Below are 21,463 nucleotides of genomic sequence, written 5' to 3'. Positions count from 1 at the left end.
GGGGAAGATGCCAGAATGAGAAGGTGGGGGGAGGGGAAGAGGGAAAAATTAGAAGGTGATAGGTGAAGTCAGGTTGGTGAGGGGGATGGGGATGAAGCAAGAAGCCGGGAGGTGATAAGTAGAAAAGGGGCTGAAGAAGAAGGAATCTGATAGGAAAGAAGAGTGGACCATGCGAGAAAGGGTACGAGGAGGGGCACCAGGGGGAGGTGGGAGGCAGGTGAGGAGAAGAGGGAAGAGGCCAGAGTGGGGAATGGAAGAAGATGGAATGGGGAGGAGTGCACATCTTTCCGACCTAGTGAACTTGAGCTAAGCAAACTGGATCAACTGGAAGGAAGCCAGTGTTTACATAGGTCACAGTACAGGCCATTCGGCCCACAATATTGTGCTGACCTTTTAACCCACTCCAAGATCAATCTAACACTTCCATCCCACATAGCCCTCCATTTTCCTTTCAACCATGGGTCTATCTGAGAGTCTCTTAAAAAGAATATAGAATTGTTACTTTTCATAGCAGTTTAACTTTCCTATGCTTGCCTGTACTTTTATATAATTATCAATATACACTCGGTGGTCACTTCACTTGGTTCGTCCTGTACCTAATAAAGCGGCCATTGAGTGTGTGCTCATGATCTTTTGCTTTGTAGCCCATCCACTTCAAGGTTAGACAAATTGTGCGTTCAGAGGTGCTCCTCTGCACTGTTGTAACGTGTGGTTATGTGAGTTACTGCCACTTTCCTGTTAGTTTGAACCAGTCTGGCCATTCTCCTCTGGCCTCTCTCATTAACAAGGCAGTTTTGCTCACAAAACTGCTGCTCACTGGATGATTTTGTTTTTCACACCATTCTCTGCAAACCCTAGAGCAGTGGTTCCCACCTTTTTTTTTAACGCCACGGACTAATACCATTAAGTAAGCGGTCTGTGGACCCCTGGTTGGAAACCTATGCGTCTAGAGACCGTTGTGGGTGAAAATCCCAGGAGATCAGCAGTTTCCGTGATACTCAAAGCACAAGACCCAGGAAATAGAATTAGTGCATTCAGTCCATCCCCTGTCATTCCTCTCAACACCATTCTCTTGCCTTCTCCCCGCAACCTTTGATGCACTAATTAATGACGACATCCTGTCCGGCACCAACAATTATTCCATGGTCAAAGTCACTGATCACATTTCTCCCCCATTCTGATATTTGGTCTGAACAACAACTGAACCTCTAGGCCATGTCTGCACGCTTTTATGCTTTGAGATGCTGCTACATGATTGGCTGATTAGGTAACTTGCTTTAATGAGCAGGTGTACAGGTGGACACTGAGTGTATGTTAAGTAATTCAGTGAATTTTTCAGTAATTGCAGTTCAGCTGTTTCTGTATTTTTCCACAGGCCCCTGGGTCGGTGCTCCTGGAAGTGAGAGGCCTGACGTCTGCAGGTCTGGGGTGAGGACCGGAGGTTGGTGGCCGGGAGGTGTTCCGTCCTGGTGTGGGAGGCCTGTCTGGGTGTGGGTGTAGGTGGGTGGGGGGGGGGGGAAAAGAAACGAGCTTATTTTACTGTTGCTGTTTTGAGTCACTGTCATTGTTACTCATTAAACCTATCACCCCTGCTGTGGTACAGGCCACTGATAGCAGCTTGCCAGAGTCCTCTGCGATCTTTGGAGCTTCTGCTAGTGTTTCTGTAGCTCTGGGTTTTTACGGGATGGGGTTACGAGCCACATGCCCACCCCTCCTCCTTTTGCAGGTGGGCTTGGGACTGTCCATGGCAGATATTGTCGTTGCTGTTTCTTGTTGAACGTTGGCTGCGTGTTTTTCTACTGAACATTGTGGACTGGCGTGTTGGTGCCGGAGTGCGTGACGATACTTGTGGGCTGTCCCCAGCACCTCCTTAAGTTGTTTGTTAAAACAAACGGCGCATTTTACTGTATGTTTCGAATAACACATGATAAGTAAACAAATCGAAATCTGAATCTGATTGACAGAGTGCTGGAGGACGAGACTCTCACAAACTTTAGAAGCACTTGGACCAGCACAGAAAGCCAATGACCTTCTGCGAGGTAAATAGGATTAGTACAGGTGGGGATAGCTGCAGAATGAGGTTTATAGAACATAGAACATAGAAATCTACAGCACGTTACTGGCCATTTGTCCACAATGTTGTGCTGACCATGTAACCTACTCTGGAAACTGCCTAGAATTTCCCTACCACATAGCCCTCTATTTTTCTATGTACCTATCTAAGAGGCTCTTAAAAGACCCTATTGTATCCGCTTCCACAACCATCACTGGCAGTGCATTCCACACAGCCACCACTCTGTGTGTGAAAAACTTACCTCTGACATCCCCCATTTCCAAGCTCCTTAAAACTATGCCCCCTCATGTTAGCCATTTCAGCCCTGGGAAAACGCGTCTGGCTATCTACCCAATCAATGCCTCTCATCATCATATACACCTCTATCAGGTCACCTCTCATCCTCTGTCACTCCAAGGAGAAAAGGCCGAGTTCACTCAACCTATTCTCTTAAGGCATGCTCCCCAATCCAGGCAACATCCTTGTAAGTCTCCTCTGCACTCCCTCTATGGTGTGCACATCTGCAGTTTGTAGATGGTGTGCTGACTTAGAGGATCAGAACTGTCCAGATAGTACAGGACGTGATGGGATTACTCTTGGAGTATTGTGTGCCGTTTTGAGTGACAAACTTATGGAGTCATTCAGCATGGAAAAAGGCCTGTCGGCCCATCTCGTCCATGCTAACTGTGTTGCCCAGTGAGTTGGTCCATCAGTCTGCATTTCAGAATCAGGATTAGGTTGATTATCACTGACATGCATTGTGAAGTTTGATCTTCTGTAATAGCGGTACAGAGCAAGACATAAAAATTACTAAGTTACAAAAATAAACAGACAAAGAGAGAACGAGGAATAGCGAGGCACTGCTCACAAATCTGATGTTGGAGGGGACGTGCTATTCCTATAGATGGCTGTGGGGCTTCAGGCTTTGTGTGATCCTGTGCACTGCAGTGTCCATACCAGCTGGAGATGTCTGTAACCCAGTGGCACAGTGGGGTAGTAGCTAGTGAATCACTTTACAACGCCAGAGGTCTGTGTTCAGTCCCCGGCGCTGGCTGTAAGGGGTTTGTACGTTTTGCTCACGACCACGTTAGTTTCTTCCAGGTTCTTTTGTTTCCCCCCACGTTCCAAAGAGCGACAGGTTAGTCAGTTGTGGACATGCTATGTTAGTGCTGGAGGCATGGAAACACTTGCAGGCTGCCCCCAGCACATCCTCGGACTGTGTTGGTCGTTGAGGCGAGTGACACATTTCATTGTATGTTTTGATGTACATGTGACAAATAAAGGTAATCTTTAAAGATCTTTATTGTTAATGTCCCACCTCAAACACAATTTCTGGTCACTCATTCCAAACACACACTATGCCTCTGATCTTAACACTATGTCCCTGTCGAAGAGTTCCAGAGTGTGGGAACTGGCCTATACGCACAGCAAACACTTTATTAGCTGCAGGAGTAGAAGCCGGTGTGGTCTTCTGGTGCTGTAGCCCATCTTCTTCAAGGTCTGCTGTGTTGTGGATTCAGAGACACTGCTCTGCACACCACTGTGGTAGCATGTGGTTATCTGAGCTACTGTCACCTTCCAATCAGCTTGAACAAGCTTGGCCATTCTACTCTGACCTCTCTCATTAACAATGTATTGGTGCCCACAGAACTGCCATTGACTAAAGTTATTTTTAATTTTCACACTATTCTCTGTAAACTCTAGTGAAAGCTATATGTGAAAATCCCAGGAAATCAGCCGTTTCTGAGATACACAAACGACCCTATCAAATACCAACAATCATTCCACAGTCAAAGTCACTTAGATCACATTTCTTTCCCAGGCTGATATTTGGTCTGAACAACAACTGAACCTCTTGACCACGTCTGCATGCTTTTATGCATTGAGTTGTTGTCACATGGTTGGCTGCTTGGATATTTTGATTAACAAGGTGTACGGGTGTACCTAATAAAGTAGCTACTGAGTACAAGTTCTAAGGAGGGAGGAGAAGATGACAGCATCTTCGGTGAAATGATATCGTATTTGTTAAATAGGGGCCGTGCACAATCCTGACTTGATGGAGATGGACGTGAGAAGCACATAGGAATATCTGGAGAAACTTCTGAAATGCCCAGTTCGCTGCCACTGCTACCGTGTGATCGAGAACCTCCGAAGGGAAGGCCCCAAATCCTCGGCTTTGCCTGTTGCTGGCAGCTGGGGCTGGGGTCAAAGCACTCGGCAGAGATGGTGCTCGGTGCTCGGTGTCGGAGGGCTGGTTGGAGGCTGGAAGTTTTCGGAAGGACTGAGAGTCAGACTGTGGTCGGATGCTTCCAGGATGCTGCATCAGCAAGTTTGCGGCGCTGGAAGCTCATGGCAGGGAGAGTTTCTCCCTTCTACCGTCTGCGTGAGATGTTGGGACTTCCGAGAGACTTTGAGACTTTTTTTTTACCGTGCCCATGGTATGTTCTTCTATCAAATTATGGTATTGTTGCACTGTTGTAACTATATGTTATAATTATGTGGTTTTTGTCAGTTTTTCAGTCTTGGTCTGTCTTGTGTTTCTGTGATATCACACTGGAGGAACATTGTATCATTTCGTAATGCATGCATGACTAAATGACAATAAAAGAGGACTGCGTGTCCTCATAATCTAATCTAATCTATTGTCCATGCTGACCAAATTGCCCACCTGAGCTAACGCCATTTGCCTGCATTTGGCCCATATCTCTTTAGTCTTTTCTACCTAGGTACCTGTCCAAATGTTCTTAAATAGATTTGGAATTTATTCCCTGGAATGTAGGAGAATAATGGGTGATTTGATAGAAGTATACAAAATTATCAGGGGTATAGATAGGGTAAATGCAAACAGGCTTTTTCTACCGAGACGTCAACTAGAGGTCATGAGTTAAAGATGAATGGTGAAATGTTTAAGAGGAGCATGAAAGAAATCTTCAGGGGCGTTAAGAGTGTGGATCGAACTGCCAGTGCAAGTGGTGGATGAGGGGTCGATTGTAATCTTTAAGAGAAATTTGGATCGGTACACGGATACGATATGGTCTGGATGTAGCTCGGTGGGACTATGGGACTAGGCAGATTAATGGCTAGGCATGAAAGGTGGTGTAGTGGCAGTGGTCCTGGGTTCAAATCCGGCCGGCTCCTTGCACACTTTCCTGCTGTGCTGGGTTGAGCTTCCGGCTAGCCCTGGAGTTCTGAACTACCTGCCATACCAGCATGTTTGCTTTCAGTGACAGATTACAAGAATACCCAGGTCCTGCCTCACACCAACACTTACTGCAGCTCTAACAATTATAGAAAAGATGTAGAAGCTTTAGAGAGGGTGCAGAGGAGGTTTACCAGGATGCTGCCTGGATTAGAGAGTGCATCTTAGAAGGATAGATTGAGTGAGCTAGGGAATTTCTCTTTGGAATTGAAGGAGGATGAGAGGTGACTTTATAGAGGTGTACAAGATGATAAGAGACAAAATGGTCAGCCAAAGACATTTTCCCAGGGCAGAAATGGCTACTATGAGAAGACATACTTCTAAGATGATCGGAGAACAGCATAGAAGGGGAAGTCAGAGGCAGTGCATTGGGTAGCAGTGGTGGTGGAGACTCTTAGATAGGTTCATGGATGATAGAAAAAAGGAGGGCTAAGTAGGAGAAAAGTGTTAGATTAATCTTATGGTAGGTGAAATGGTCGGCACAATATTGTGGCTGAAGGGCTTGTACTGTATTGTTCTATGTTCTAATTAAGTGCTGAAAACAGCTAAAATGGCCAATAATAGAACTCACTATTTGTAATAATTACATTACTGAAACTTCGAGGGATAACCCAAGGAGACAGTGGGTCTGCGAAATCTGGCAATAACAAGCTTCGAACGAGTCTTAAAAGCCCTTGTGTCTGGATCATAGCCATGGAGTGTACAAATCAGAAACAGGCCATTTGGCCCACTGTGTTGATGCTAACCATTGTGCCCATCTATAGTAATTCTACTTGCTTGCATTAATTCCATCTCCCTCTCTGCCCTGCTAAATCAGAACGAGAATCAGGTTTGTTATCAGTGACATATGTTGCGTCATTTGTTGCTTTGTGGCAGCTGTACAGTGCAAAACATAAAAAATTACTAGAAGTTACAATGCAAGATAGTGAATACATCAACAGTGCAAAAGAAGGATAGTGAGGTAGTGTTCCTGGACCATTCAGAAACCTGATGCCAGAGGGGAAGAAGCTGTTTCTAGAATGTTAAATGTGTGTCTTCAGGCTCCTGTACCTCCTCTCTGATGATCATGATGGGAAGAGAGCATGTCCCTGGTGGCGAGAGTCCATAGTGATGGATGCCACCTTCATGGGACATCACCATTTGAAGATGTCCTCAATGGTGGCTGAGTCTACAACCCTCCGCAGCCTCTTACGATCCTGCGTACTGGAACTTCCATACAGTCGGTGAGACAACCAGTCAGAGTGCTCTCCGTGGTACATCTGTAAAAATTTGCAAGCGTCTTTGGTGACGTACCAAATCTCCTCAAGCTCCTAATAAAGTCGAGCTGCTAGTGTGTCCTCTTCAAGAACCTGTACAGATGTATCTTAAATGTTGCTAATATTCTTGCCTCCACCAACTCCTCTAGAAGATCATTCCCCATACCAACTACGCACATGAGAAAAATTCACCCTTCAGATCTCCTTCAAACCTCCCTCTCACCACCACCATGGAAAACAGATTTTGACCGTCTAACCTATCTATGCTTCATATAGTTTCATTTACCTCTGTCAGGCCACATCTCAGGTCATAGAGTCATCTAGAACAGTTCATGGATACAGTCCATGACAATGTGGTGCCCACCCAGCTAGCCCCATCTTCCCGTGTTTGGCCCATATCCCTCAAAACCCCACTGCCCTATGTACAATACTGGCAAAAGTCTTAGGTACATATATATATATACATACAGCTAGGGTGCCTAAGACTTTTGCACAGTACTGCATTGGCACAGATAGCGAGTTTGCAAATCTGGCAGAAGCAAAGGATGTTGGGAATGGCGAGGGTGGAGTGCCACAGGAGGGGTGTGGGACATGTGGCAGAGAAGGTGTGCCTGGAGCAGGGGTTGGCGCAGGTGCAGACACACCCAGCCCTGAGACACCAGGCAAGGTAATTTGATTCCAAAAAATTGTTTTATTGATCATCACAGAATGTCTCTCTGGGGCGCTTCCCACTCCCTCCCCTCCCCCTTCCCCTTTTCCCAACCACGATTCCCCTCTCCCTGTGCCTTTCCCACTCTCAGTCCACAATAGAGACCCATATCAGAATCAGGATTATCATCACGCACATATGTCATGAAATTTGCGGCAGCAGTACAGTACAGTACATAAGGTTACTCTCAGGCACCCTAGTTATATACAAGTGCTGAAGACTTTTGCAAGGTACTGTATACCGTCAATTGCTTCTACAGTGAAACTGTTGTATCTGCCTCAACCACTTCCTCTGGCAGCTCCTTCTATTCACTCACCACCCTCTGTATGAAAAGTTACCCCTCAAGTCCCTTTTAAATCATTCCCCTCTCACCCTAAATCAGTGCACCCTAGTTTTGGACTCCCCTACCCCAGGGAAAAGATTGTTACAGCCTAGTTTTGGACTCCCCTACCCTGGGGAAAAGATTGTTATTGCCCACCTCATAATATTTCTATCAGGTCACCCCTCATTCTCCTATTTCCAAGGAATATAGCCTGGCCAACCTCCCCTAGAACTCCAGGGCACTCTAGTCTTGGTAACATCCTTGTTGAAGGCCCTGGAGAGAGAGGTTTGGAACGGGCGATATCCAACGGGCACTGCTCTTGGCTGGATATACTGCCTCAGCAAAGCAGCCTCCATCATCAAGGAAACCCAGCATCCAGGCTATGCTCTCTTCACACTGCTACCAGCAGGAAGGAGGTACGAGAGTTTTATGTCTCACTTCACCAGGTTCAACCATCAGGCTCCTCAACCTGCATGGATAACTTCACTTACCTCAATTCTGGACTGATCCCACAACATAGAGGCTCAGTTTCAAGGTTGGGCATGGGGCTAGAAACCTCATCCCATAAAAAGCCAGAGCTTCAGAAACACCAACAGAAGCTCCAAAGACCTCACCCCTGGGAGAGGAAGGATCTTCAGCTGCTACACCTTGGAACACCGAAAGACTGGCCCAGGACAAGGGACTCTGGCGAGCTGCTATCGGCAGCCTATGCCCCAGTAGGGGTGATTTCCTTGTAGGTAAGTAAGTAGTATATAGTAAGATATTTAAGATTCAGATTTATTTATCCCAGGTACATTGAAACAAATAGTGAAATGCCTCATTTGTGTTAACAACCAACACATCCAAAGATGTGGTGGTAGCAGCGCACAATGTAGATATACTACAGATACTTTAATAATAAATTTACTTTAACTTCTGAGTTGTTTAAACAATTTGTTTTTCTGAGTTAGATTATCAGAAAACAGCCACTGCAGGATACACAGGAGGAAGTTCCCAGCAGTGCTTATGAACATCCCATCCAGGGAGTGGAGATGATAGGAGTGGTGGTAAGGCTCCGGTCGGGGCCACCCTGACAACTACGTTCAGTGCTGTCGGTGAACGGCCTCTGCACCAACACAACACACTGTATAAGAAACGATGAAAATAACGTAATGAGCCCAACAATCCCACAATCCCATGTGCCAGCTGAGGAGGGGCAGGGCTTCTTAAAATAGGAATTTTACACAGGAACATTTTCAGGCTGTTGGATGCATTCAGTGACCTTGAGTTCTCTCTCTCTCTCTCTATCCCCCTCTGTTTGTTGTCTCTCTCTATCTCTCCCCCTTTCTCCTTCTCTCTCTGTTTCTGCCTCTATATCTCTTCCTCTAGCACTCTAAAAGTCTATGGCTCTCTCCTTGTCTGTGTCTCACTGTCTCTCTCTCTCTCACATACACACACTCCTTCTGTCTGTCTCTTCGTCATTTTTTTCTGTCTCCCCCCTTGTAACTCTCTCACTCCCTTTGTCCCTTTATCTCTGTATCTCTCCCTCCTTCCCTCCCCCTATCTTATTCCTCTTTCTATCCCTCTTTCCCTTTCCCTCCTCAACATCTCCACAGATGCATGGAGACGGTTCATTTTTGTTGAAGTACATGCACCACCATCCTGTGCCAACCACACGGGCTTCAGGAGAAGCACAACAGAATTAATCATTCTGTGGTGTGTCACAGTGGGAGGGTGTTAATGGCTTGCCTGTGTGCGAGTGAGAATGAGTCAGTTTGTAAATGAGTGTACTGTATACACACTGCGAGCGCTGTGCTGTGCTTCATTGTTGTACTGTATGTGTTTGTGCATGTTCTGATTAGTGCATGTTGTGTGCTTGCATGTGTGGTTCGTGTGTGCATGGGGTGGGGTGGGGAATGATGCTCCTTACCTATGTATAAGCTCAATATATAAGTTTGCTGATGACACAACAATTGTAGGCCGTATCTCGGGTAATGATGAGTTTGAGTACAGAGGTGCGAAGACAATAACCTATCCCTCAACGTCAGCAAGACGAAGGAATTGGTTGTTGACTTCAGAAGGAGTAGCAGACCACATGACCCCATCTACATCAGTGGTGCACAAGTGGAACAGGTCAAAAGCTTTAAGTTCCTCGGGGTCAATATCACAAATGATCTGACTTGGACCAACCAAACAGAGTCCACTGCCGAGAAGGCCCACCAGCGCCTTTACTTCCTGAGAAAGCTAAAGAAATTTGGCCTGTCCCCTAAAACCCTCATTAATTTTTATAGATGCACCGTAGAAAGCATTCTTCTAGGGTGCATCACAACCTGGTATGGAAGTTGTCCTGTCCAAGACCAGAAGAAGCTGCAGAAGATCGTGAACACAGCCCAGCATATCACATAAACCTATCTTCCATCCTTGGACTCACTTTACACTGCATGCTGTCGGAGCAGTGCTGCCAGGATAATCAAGGACACGACCCACCCAGCCAACACACTTTTTGTCCCTCTTCCCTCCGGGAGAAGGCTCAGGAGCTTGAAGACTCATATGGCCGGATTTGGGAACAGCTTCTTTCCAACTGTGATAAGACTGCTGAATGGATCCTGACCCGGATCTGGGCCGGACCTGCCTCTCGGTTTTTTTTGCACTACCTTACTTTCCCTTTTCTATTTTCTATTTATGATTTATAATTTAAATTTTTATTATATTTACTATTGATTTGTACTCCAGGAAGCGTGAAGCACAGAAATAAAAATCGCTGTGATGATCGTACGCTCTAGTATCAATTGTTTGGCGACAATAAAGCAATAAAGTAATAAAGTAATAAAGTACGTGCATCTGTGAGAGCGCGTGAGGTGTGATTTGCCTATGAACACGTGTCGTGGAGTTTTTGAGCACACGCACGTGATGTTGTTTGTCTGTGTGTGCATGTGTGTGTACGCACAACTGATTCCCATTTCAAAGTTCAAAGTAAATTTATTATCAAAATACATGTATGTTACCATAAACAACCCTGAGATTCATCTTCTCACAGGCATACTCAAGAAATCCATAATAGAATCAATGAAAGACCACACCAACTGGGCGTTCAACCAGTGTAGTAAAAAACAACACACTGTGCAAATGCAAAAAGAAAGAAATAATAATAATAATAATAATACATAGGAGCAGAAGTAGGCCATTCGGCCCATTGAGTCTGCTCCGTCATTCAATCATGGGCTGATCCAATTCTTCCAGTCATCCCCACTCCTCTGCCTTCACCCCATACCCTTTGATGCCCTGGCTAATCAAGAACCTATCTATCTCTGTCTTAAATACACCCAACAACTTGGCCTCCACAGCTGCTCATGGCAACAAATTCCACAAATTTACCACCTTTTGAATAAAGTAATTTCTCCGCATCTCAGTTCTAAATGGACGTCCTTCAATCCTGAAGTCGTGCTGTCTTGTCCTAGAATCTCCTACCGTGGGAAATAACTTTGCCATATCTAATCTGTTCAGGTCTTTTAACATTCGGAATATTTCTATGAGATCCTCCCTCATTCTCCTGAACTCCAGGGAATACAGCCCAAGACGTTCCTCCTACCGTAACCCTTTCATTCCTGGAATCATTCTTGTGAATCTTCTCTGAACCCTCTCCAATGTCAGTATATCCCTTCTAAAATAAGGAGCCCAAAACTGCACACAATACTCCACGTGTGGTCTCACGAGTGCCTTATAGAGCCTCAACATCACATCCCTGCTCTTATATTCAAAAATCGCTGTGATGATTGTACGTTCTATTATCAATTGTTTGGCGACAATAAAGTATAATGTATTCTATAGCTCTAGAAATGAATGCCAACATTGCATTTGCCTTCTTCACCACCGACTCAACCTGGAGGTTAACCTTTAGGGCATCCTGCAAAAGGACTCCCAAGTTCTTTTGCATCTCGATTTTGAATTCTCTCCCCATCTAAATAATAGTCTGCCCATTTATTTCTTCCACCAAAGTGCATGACCATACACTTTCCAACATTGTATTTCATTTGCCACTTCTTTGCCCATTCCCCTGAACTATCTAAGTCTCTCTGCAGGCTCTCTGTTTCCTCAACACTACCCGCTATTCCACCTGACAGAAGACACTGGAATTGAACTCTGGTCTCAGATGCCTAGAGCTGTAATAATGTCCTGTTATTGTGGTACCCATATACCGAGCGACAGGGAAACACAGTTTACATGCCGTCCATACAGATCATTTCATCACATCAGCGCATCGAGGTAGTACTTGGGAAAACAATAACAGGATGCAGAATAAAGTGCTTCACTTATAGAGAAAGTCCCATGGGTGTTGCTCGACTTGCTGATTTCTTCCAGCCAATTGGTAAATAAGTTAATTATTATTTATCAAGCAGTAGTAAATCAAGGCTACTGGACTTGCTGTGTGGTCTAGCAGATGCTTCACCACTCATCTGAGAGGCTTCTTCAGTTCTGATCCATGGTGCGTAGTTTACTGGCTTATAAACTCTATGAGTTGTTTAAAGGTATATCAATCACACGAGGGTCATTAAGAGCCGTAGAGGTAATGAGAGGGTCATTAATCTTATCTTTTCATGAATGGAGCTGTGAACTGTTGTGGAGACACAGAGAGTTGTAAATTCAGCCAACTCTGTCATGGGCACTAGCCTCCCTACCATCAAGCGTATCTTGTGGGAGGAGACCAGAACACCCGGGGGAAACACACACACACACACACACACAGGAAGAACGAACAAACTTTTTGACAGAGGACGCTGGAATGGACACCTCCATGTTTCCTAGACAACAGAGCAAGTCCAGTTGCCTTGATTGATTCCTGCTTGACATACAATGACCTGGATACCTGAGAAGGCATGTAGGCATGGTTTGTTATTATTGTTATTACCAAGGTTCTGTGCAGTGAAAAGCTCGATTTGCAACAGGACCCTTCATTTGGGCATGAATCATCAACTGCTTATTCTCCTCCACAGATGCTGCCTGAGTTGTAGAGTTCCTCCAGCATGTTGTTTGTGTTCTGCAACCATACCAGCTTCCACAGCGAGACCCTGAGGGCCTTGACTCTATTCTGAGAGACAGCAGTCTGGTAAACAAAGTGTTAACATGGCACAAAGGAAAAATCCTTGTAGAACTTGATTGAACTGATATCATCGTGAAACAAAGAACAAAAGATCTTCTGTAGGCAAAAAAATTTACTGTAACGAACCATTAGCAGGACAGAGGGACGCCTCCAAAACACAGAGGAAGCCAAGTGATAATTACAGATCCATTAGTACCAGGCCGTTATCCAAGCTCTTTAGCCCGTCTGCTGTGGTCGGCACTGATATTGGCAGCGCCATGAGGGCACAAAAAGAGTCATACAGAATGGAGTCAGGCCCTTCAGCCCAACTGGTACATGCTGACCAAGTCTTCCATTTAATCCAGTCCTTTGAGGGCAGTGGGACAGCAGGTAGGACTTATGAAGGCTCTCTCAAGAGAGCTGACATAAAATGTCGTCTGTTACATCATAAGACATAGAAGCAGAATTAGGCCATTTGGTCCATCGAGTTTGCTCCGCCATTCGATTGTGGCTGATTTATTTTCCTTCTCAAACCTATTTGCCTGCCTTCTCCCTGTAACCTTTGACACCCTTACTAATCTAGAACCCATCAGCCTCTGCTTTAAATATACCCAATGACTGCCCTCCACCACCATCTGTGGCAATGAATTCCACAGATTCACTACCTTCTGGCTAAAGAAATTCCTCCTCATCTCCAACCTAAAGGGTTTCTTCTAATCTGAGGCTGTGCCCGCTGGTCCGAGACTCCCCCACTATAGGAAACATCCTCTCCACATTCACTCTATATAGGCCTTTCAATATTTGATAGATTTCAATAAGATCCCCCCAACACCCCCAGCCTTCTAAACTCCATTCTTTTCAACAGTGTCTATCAAAGAGTTTTCTAAATATCTCTAATGTACCTACCTCTACCGCCTGATAGTGCATTCCACTGTGTAGAAAACCCCATCTCTGACATCTCCTCTATATTTTGCTCCAACCACCTTAAAATTATGCCCTCTTGTATTTGACATTTCTGCCCTGGGGGAAAAAAAGATGCTGGCTATCTACTCTATCAAAGCCTCTTACCATCCTATAAGCCTCTATCATGTCACCCCTTTGTTCAATGTCACATCCTAACCAACACATCATTGCAAATTCCTAATAAATGTAAACACAAGAGACCCTGCGGATGCTGGAGATCCAGAACAATACACACAAAATGCTGGAGGAACTCAGAAGGTCAGGCAGCATCTATGGAAAAGAGTGTAGTCGATGTTTTGGGCTGAGACCCTTTGTTATAATGATGTAAATCATTACGGCAAATAGATTTGTCCTTGATCCTTGAATTGATCTGTATGAACAGTATGCAATGAGTTATACATTGCATCATGTACACATCAATAATAAATCAGTTTTCCAATACTCCCTCAATAGAAAACCTGAAGCAGTATGAGTGTGGTGCAGCTGAATATCCTCCCCAGCATCGAGGAAATCCTCAAAAGGCAATGCCTTAAAAAGGCATCATCCATCATTAAGGACCCCATCACCCATGTCATGTCTTCTTCTCATTGCTACGATCAAGGAGGAGGTACAGAAGCCTGAAGGCACATACTCAACAATTCAGGAACAGCTTCTTCTCCTCAGCTTTCTGAATGGTCAATAAACCCATGAACACTACCTCACTATCTTTTCCCTCTCATTTTGCACTACTTATTTTTTAAAAATATATACTTATTGTAATTTATAGTTTTTAATTACTATATATTGTGAAGTACTGCTGCCCAAAACAACAAATTTCACAACATATGCCGGGCCGGTGATAATGGACCTACTTCTGATTCAGTATTCTAGCAAGTCTTTTCTATTCAATCCCCACTTGCTGCTTTACAGTAACCTTATTAAATCAAAGGTATGAGTAACTTTGCATTTCCAACACATTTCTTCAACCCCATATCATTCCTGGTCAGTGGAATGCAGCTAAACTGAGTCCATTGATGTAACAAAAGAAATGCAAGAGCCAACCTACGTGTACCCGGCAAGCTCCCACAGCAATGACCATAAGACCATACAACATAGGAGTCCATTTGAGCCTGCTCTGCCATCCCATTATCGATGATTATTATCCCTTTCACTCCCAGTCTCCTGCCTTCTCCCCATAACCTTTGCTGTCCCGACTAACCAAGAATCCATCAACCTCTGCTTTAAATACATTCAATGACTTGGCCTCCACAGCCATCTGTGGCAATGAATTCCACAGATTCTCCACCCTCTGGCAAAAGAAATTCCTCCTTATCTCCATTCCAAATGGACATCCCTCTATTCTGAGGCTGTGCCCTTTGGCCCGAGACCACCCCTCCCCCCACTATTAGAAACATCCTCTCCACATCCACTCTATTTAGGCCTTTCAATATTTGATAGGTGTCAATGAAATCTCCATTATTCTTCTAAACTCCAGCGGGTACAGGCCCAGAGTCATCAAACTTTCCTCATACGTGAACACTTTCATTCCTGGAGTCATTGTCGGGAATCTCCTCCGGACCCTCTCCAATGCCAGCACTTTGTTTTAAAGTAAGGAGCCCAAAGCTGCTCAGTATACTCCAAGTGGGGTCTGACCAAAGCCTTATAAAGCCTCAGCAATGCTTCCTTATTCTGACTACACAGCACACCTCAGTGAGCTGGGACTCCAGGGAGAACTCCCGAGACGTCCTTCAAAAAGTCAATCACTTAACTGAGGAAGTTAGACATTTGAGAAGGTTGAGGAACCTCACTCCTGGGCATTTATTTTTTGTGTAAATGAGCCCCCTCCCCCTTTCAAATCTCTTACTAGCTCTTCTTTCAGTTAGTCCTGACAAAGGGTCTCGGCCCGAAACGTCGACTGTACCTCTTCCTAGAGATGCTGCCTGGCCTGCTGCGTTCACCAGCAACTTCTATCTGTGTGTTGCTTGAATTTCCAGCATCTGCGGATTTCCTCGTGATTGAGGGAAAGGTTCAATGGGTTGGGACCTCTGGAGTGTAGGAGAATGAGGGGAGATTTGACAGAGGTATACAAAATTATGAGTATAGATAGGGTAAATGCAAACAGGCTTTTTCTACAGAGGTTAGGTGAGACACCACATCTCAGTCACAGGCTAAGGGTAAAAGATGAAACGCTTCAGGGGAACCTGAGGGAGAACACCTTTACCCAGAGACTGGTGAGAGTGCGGAATGAGCTGCCAGTGCAAATGCTGGATAGTGGTTTAATTCCAACATTTAAGAGAGATGTGGATGGGAGGGTTATGAGGGTAATGGTCCAGGTGCAGGTCGACGGAACTAGGCAGATTAATAGCTCAGCATGAACTGGGTGTGCTGTAGTGGTCTGCGACTCTCTAACTCCCTCCCACCCACCTGAACCCCTCAAGCAGATTGCAGCCTGTACTTTACAATCAGTTTTCTATTATGCTATATATAAATCTGTGAACATCTCAACGAGGTTGCTGTCTGCAGTTCTTGCCCAGTACCTGTTATCCTGTATGCAAATGGCCGCAACTATCCTTTTGAGGAGCAAGGGTTTCAGTTTCCACTGGTATTCTCATTCCTTGATCAGTCTCCCTCTACACCTCCCTTTTGCTTTACACAGATTCCTTTGTTTTGAAATGCAGCCTAAATATTGGTTTAGACATTTAAATTATTCACACAAGAGACTCAGTAGATGCTGGAAATCTTGAATAATGTGCTGAAGGAATTCAACAGGTCAGGCAACATTTATTGAGGGAAATGAACAGTTGATGTTTTGGGCTGAGGCCCTTCATCAGTACTGGAAAGGCAGGGCCAGAAGGAGGTGTTGGAGTGGGAGGGGAAAGAGTACAGACTGGGAGGTGATAGGTGAAGCCAGATGAGGGGGAAGATAGGTGGGGGGGGGTGGCTGAAGTAAGGAGCTGGGAGGTGATTGGCAGAAGAGGTAAAGGAGTTTAGAAGAAGGAATTTGATAAGAAAGTGGACTATGGGAGAAAGGAGAGGAGGAGGGGCACCAGAGGGAGGTGATAGATGGGTGAGGAGAAGAGAAGGGGTAAGGGGGAACCAGAATGGGGAGTGGAAAAACAGAGCAAGGGCTGAGAAATTTGCAAAAGCCTGAAAACCGACATTTATGCCATCAGGTTGAAGGTTACCCTGACGGAATATGAGGTTTTGCTCCTCCAACTGAGTGTGGCCTCATTGTGGCAGTGGAGAAAGATCATGGACCAATATGTCAGAATGGGAATAGGATGTCAAATTGAAAAGAGTAGCCACTGGGAATGGATTTAAATTGTGAGTATATGGGAGCAAAGTTCAAAAGCCTGTGCTACACTGGCAGAGGCAGGCTATTAATCAGTGAATGATCCATTTATCTTTTCTGTCTGATAACCAATTTTCTATCTATGTCAATATATCACCCTCAAAATCCATGAGCCGCAACCTTATTGTCCAAACTCCAAAGAGCCTTGACAAATCCAAATACATCACATCCAGTTTATCCACTAGTCACATCTTCAGCTAATTGAAATGCTTTGCCTGGGGTGGTGGTGGTGGATATTTAAGGGATGTTTAGATAGGCACGTGAATGTAAGGAAAATGGAAGGATATGGACATTGTGTAGGCAAGGGGGATTAGTTTAGCTGGCCATCTGATTACTAATTTAATTGGTTTGGTACAACATTGTGGGCTGAAGGGCATGTTCTTGTTTCTGTGCTTTACTGGCCTCTGTGCTAAACCCAAAGTGACTCTTCTCAATCCTTTTCTTCTTTTCAAGATAGTGTTGTATTCATCATTATCATTATGTGCTGTGTCATAAGACATGAGTGATCACGGTCTTTCCATGAACATGATTGTTCTTGGCAAATTTTTCTACAGAAGTGGTTTGGCATTGCCTTCTTCTGGGCAGTGTCTTTTCAAGACAAGTGACCCCAGTCATTATTAATACTTGTCAGAGATTGTCTGTCTGGTGTCAGTGGTCGCATAACCAGGGCTTGTGATATGCAGCAGCTGCTCATAGGACCACCCATCCCCTACTCCCATGGTTTCACATGACCCTGATTGAGGAACTAAGCAGATGCTACACCTTTCCCAAGGGTGACCTGCAGGCTAGCAGAGGGGAAGGGGTGCCTTACACCTCCTTTGGTAGAGACGCATCTCCACACCACCACCCTAGAGTGGCTCCTGATGAATTATGTATGACAGTGAACATTACAGGACTCACCATATATATGTTTGTACACATGACAATAAACTCAAATTTGAGTATTGATGAGAATGTGGGGAGAATATGTTCCAGGGAAAATTAGTGAGATTGCTCCAAGAACTGACAAAGTTGATGGGCTGAATTGCCATCATTGTGATCACTAAACACCTAACAAAATGCTTTTTGCAAAATCTCCATTTGGAAAGCACAATAGGGATATTAAAACAAAAACGTCATGCTATCTTAAAATTTTCTTCTCTGAGGCAGTTAATCTGATCAACCATTCTAATTAGCCCTTACTACCCCCTTCTATCTATTACCTCAGTTACTGCACTGTAAACACTTTAAACCACTTTTTATCATGTTGTTAACATTGTAAATACAAGCTGGTATTTATGTATTTATGCGCATTTTATTCCATATTCATACTTTAACCTTTAACTATTATTTGTATATATTTTTTCTTCATCATTTTTGAATGTTGTTTCTTGTTGCATGTCATGCTCTGACCAACATATTACAGCAAATTCCTAATCCATGTAAATATATTTGGTGAATAAAGTTGATCCTTGATTATTTTAGTTCCCCCTAGAGCCTACACTATGTATCAGAGATGCAAGATCACAAGGCCATAAGACATAAGGGCAGAATTAGGCCATTTGGCTCATCGAGTATGCTCCACCATGTTATAGAAAATAGAGTATTACAGCACAGTACAGACCCTTCAGCCCACAATGTCATGCCAACCCTCAAACTCTGCCTCCCATATAACCCCCCCACCTTAAATTCCTCCATATACCTGTCTAGTAGTCTCTTAAATTTCACTAGTGTATCTGCCTCCACCACTGACTCAGGCAGTGCATTCCACGCACCAAACACTCTCTGAGTAAAAAACCTTCCTCTAATATCCCCCTTGAACTTCCCACCCCTTACCTTAAAGCCATGTCCTCTTGTATTGAGCAGTGGTGCCCTGGGGAAGAGGCGCTGGCTATCCACTCTATCTATTCCTCTTATTATCTTGTACACCTCTATCATGTCTCCTCTCATCCTCCTTCTCTCCAAAGAGTAAAGCCCTAGCTCCCTTAATCTCTGATCATAATGCATGCTCTCTAAACCAGGCAGCATCCTGATAAATCTCCTCTGTACCCTTTCCAATGCTTCCACTTCCTATAGTGAGGTGACCAGAACTGGACACAATACTCCAAGTGTGGCCTAACCAGAGTTTTATAGAGCTGCATCATTACATCGCGACTCTTAAACTCTATCCCTTGACTTATGAAAGCTAACACCCCATAAGCTTTCTTAACTACCCTATCTATCCGTGAGGCAACTTTCAGGGATCTGTGGACATGTACCCCCAGATCCCTCTGCTCCTCCACACTACCAAGAATCCTGCCATTTACTTTGTACTCTGCCTTGGAGTTTGTCCTTCCAAGGTGTACCACCTCATACTTCTCTGGGTTGAACTCCATCTGCCTCTTCTCAGCCCACTTCTGCATCAATGTCTCTCTGCAATTTTCATCAATCCTCTACACTATCTACAACAGCACCAACCTTTGTGTCATCTGCAAACTTGCCAACCCACCCTTCTACCCCCACATCCAGGTCGTTAATAAAAATCACGAAAAGTAGAGGTCCCAGAACCAATCCTTGTGGGACACCGTCACAACCCTCCAAACCGAATGTACTCCCTCCACCACGACCCTCTGCCTTCTATTCTGAATCCACCTGGCCAAACTTCCCTGGATCCCATGTCTTCTGACTTTCTGAATAAGCCTACCGTGTGGAACCTTGTCAAATGCCTTACTAAAATCCATATAGATCACATCCACTGCACTACCCTCATCTATATGCCTGGTCACCTCCTCAAAGAACTCTATCAGGCTTGTTAGACACGATCTGCCCTTCACAAAGCCATGCTGACTGTCCCTGATCAGACCATGATTCTCTAAATGCCCATAGATCCTATCTCTAAGAATCTTTTCCAACAGCTTTCCTACCACAGACATAAGGCTCACTGGTCTGTAATTACCCAGACTATCCCTATTACCTTTTACGAACAAGGGGACAACATTCGCTTCCCTCCAATCCTCTGGTATCATTCCTGTGGACAACGAGGACATAAAGATCCTAGCCAGAGACTCAGCAATCTCTTCCCTCACCTTGTGGAGCAGCCTGGGGAATATTCCGTCAGGCCCAGGGGACTTACCCTCCTAATGTATTTTAACAACTCCAACACCTCTCCCCTTAATGTCAACATGCTCCAGAACATCAACCTTACTCATATTGTCCTCACCATCATCAAGTTCCCTCTCATTGGTGAATACCGTGGACCTCACTCACTTCCACAGCCTCCAGGCACATCTTTCCACCTTTATCTCTAATCGGTCCTACCTTCACTCCTGTCACCCTTTTGTTCTTCACATAATTGAAGAACGCCTTGGGGTTTTCCTTTACCCTACTCGCCAAGGCCTTCTCATGCCCCCTTCTTAAGGTCCTTTCTTGCTACCCTATATTCCTCAATAGACCCATCTGATCCTTGCTTCCTAAACCTCATGTATGCTGCCTTCTTCCACCTGACTAGATTTTCCACCTCACTTGTCACCCATGGTTCCTTCACCCTGCCATTCTTTATCTTCCTCACCAGGACAAACTTATCCTTAACATCCTGCAAGAGATCCCAAAACATCAACCACATGTCCATAGTACATTTCCCTGCAAAAACATCATCCCAATTCACACCTGCAAATTCTAGCCTTATAACTTCATAATTTGCCCTTCCCCAATTAAAAATGTTCCTGTCCTCTCTGATTCTCTCCTTTTCCATGATAATGCTAAAGGCCAGGGAGCAGTGGTCACTGTCCCCCAGACGCTCACCCACAGAGATCTGTGACCTGACCCGGTTCGTTACCAAATACTGGATCTAGTATGGCATTCCCCCTAGTCAGCCTGTCCACATACTGTGACAGGAATCTGTCCCGGACACACTAAACAAATTCTGCTCCATCTAAACCCTTGGAACTAATTAGGTGCCAATCAATATTAGGGAAGTTAAAGTCACCCATGATAACAACCCTGTTATTTTTGCACCTTTCCAAAATCTGCCTCCCAATCAGCGCCTCGGTATCTCTGCTGCTACCAGGGGGCCTATAGAATACCCCCAGTAGAGTAACTGCTCCCTTCCTGTTCCTGACTTCCACCCATACTGACTCAAAAGAGGATCCTGCTACATTACCCACCCTTTCTGTAGCTGTAATAGTATCCTTGACCAGTAATGCCACCCCTCCTCCCCTTTTTCCACCCTCTCTATCCCTTTTAAAACACTGAAATCCATGAATATTGAGAATCCATTCCTGCCCTGCTGCCAGCCAAGTCTCTGTAATGGCCACTACATCATAATTCCATGTATGTATCCAAGCTCTCAGTTCATCACCTTTGTTCCTGATGCTTCTTGCATTGAGGTACACACATTTCAGCCCTTCTACCTTACTGTCTTTACTCCATTTATTCTGCTTCTCTTTCCTCAAAGCCTCTCTGTATGTTAGATCTGGCTTCACTCCATGCACTTCTTTCACTGCTCTATCACTCTGGGTCCCACCCCCCTCGCAAATTAGTTTAAACCCTCCCGAACCATGCTAGCAAACCTACCTGCAAGGATTTTGCTCCCCCTCGAGTTCAGGTGCAACCTATCC

At 44.8% G+C, this 21,463-nt stretch overlaps 1 protein-coding gene across 3 annotated transcripts in view; it reads right to left on the bottom strand.

Moving 5' to 3' along the window:
- The window catches only part of bean1 (brain expressed, associated with NEDD4, 1), a 107,986-nt gene that overhangs the window by 41,483 nt on the left and 45,040 nt on the right, over positions 1-21,463 (bottom strand). The gene's annotated exons all lie outside the window — the stretch shown is intronic.

This window comes from Mobula hypostoma, chromosome 14, assembly GCF_963921235.1.
Source record: "Mobula hypostoma chromosome 14, sMobHyp1.1, whole genome shotgun sequence".
NCBI lineage: Eukaryota > Metazoa > Chordata > Chondrichthyes > Myliobatiformes > Myliobatidae > Mobula > Mobula hypostoma.
The sequence above is the reverse complement of the archived record's forward strand: the minus strand, read 5'-3'. Positions and strand labels throughout refer to the sequence as shown.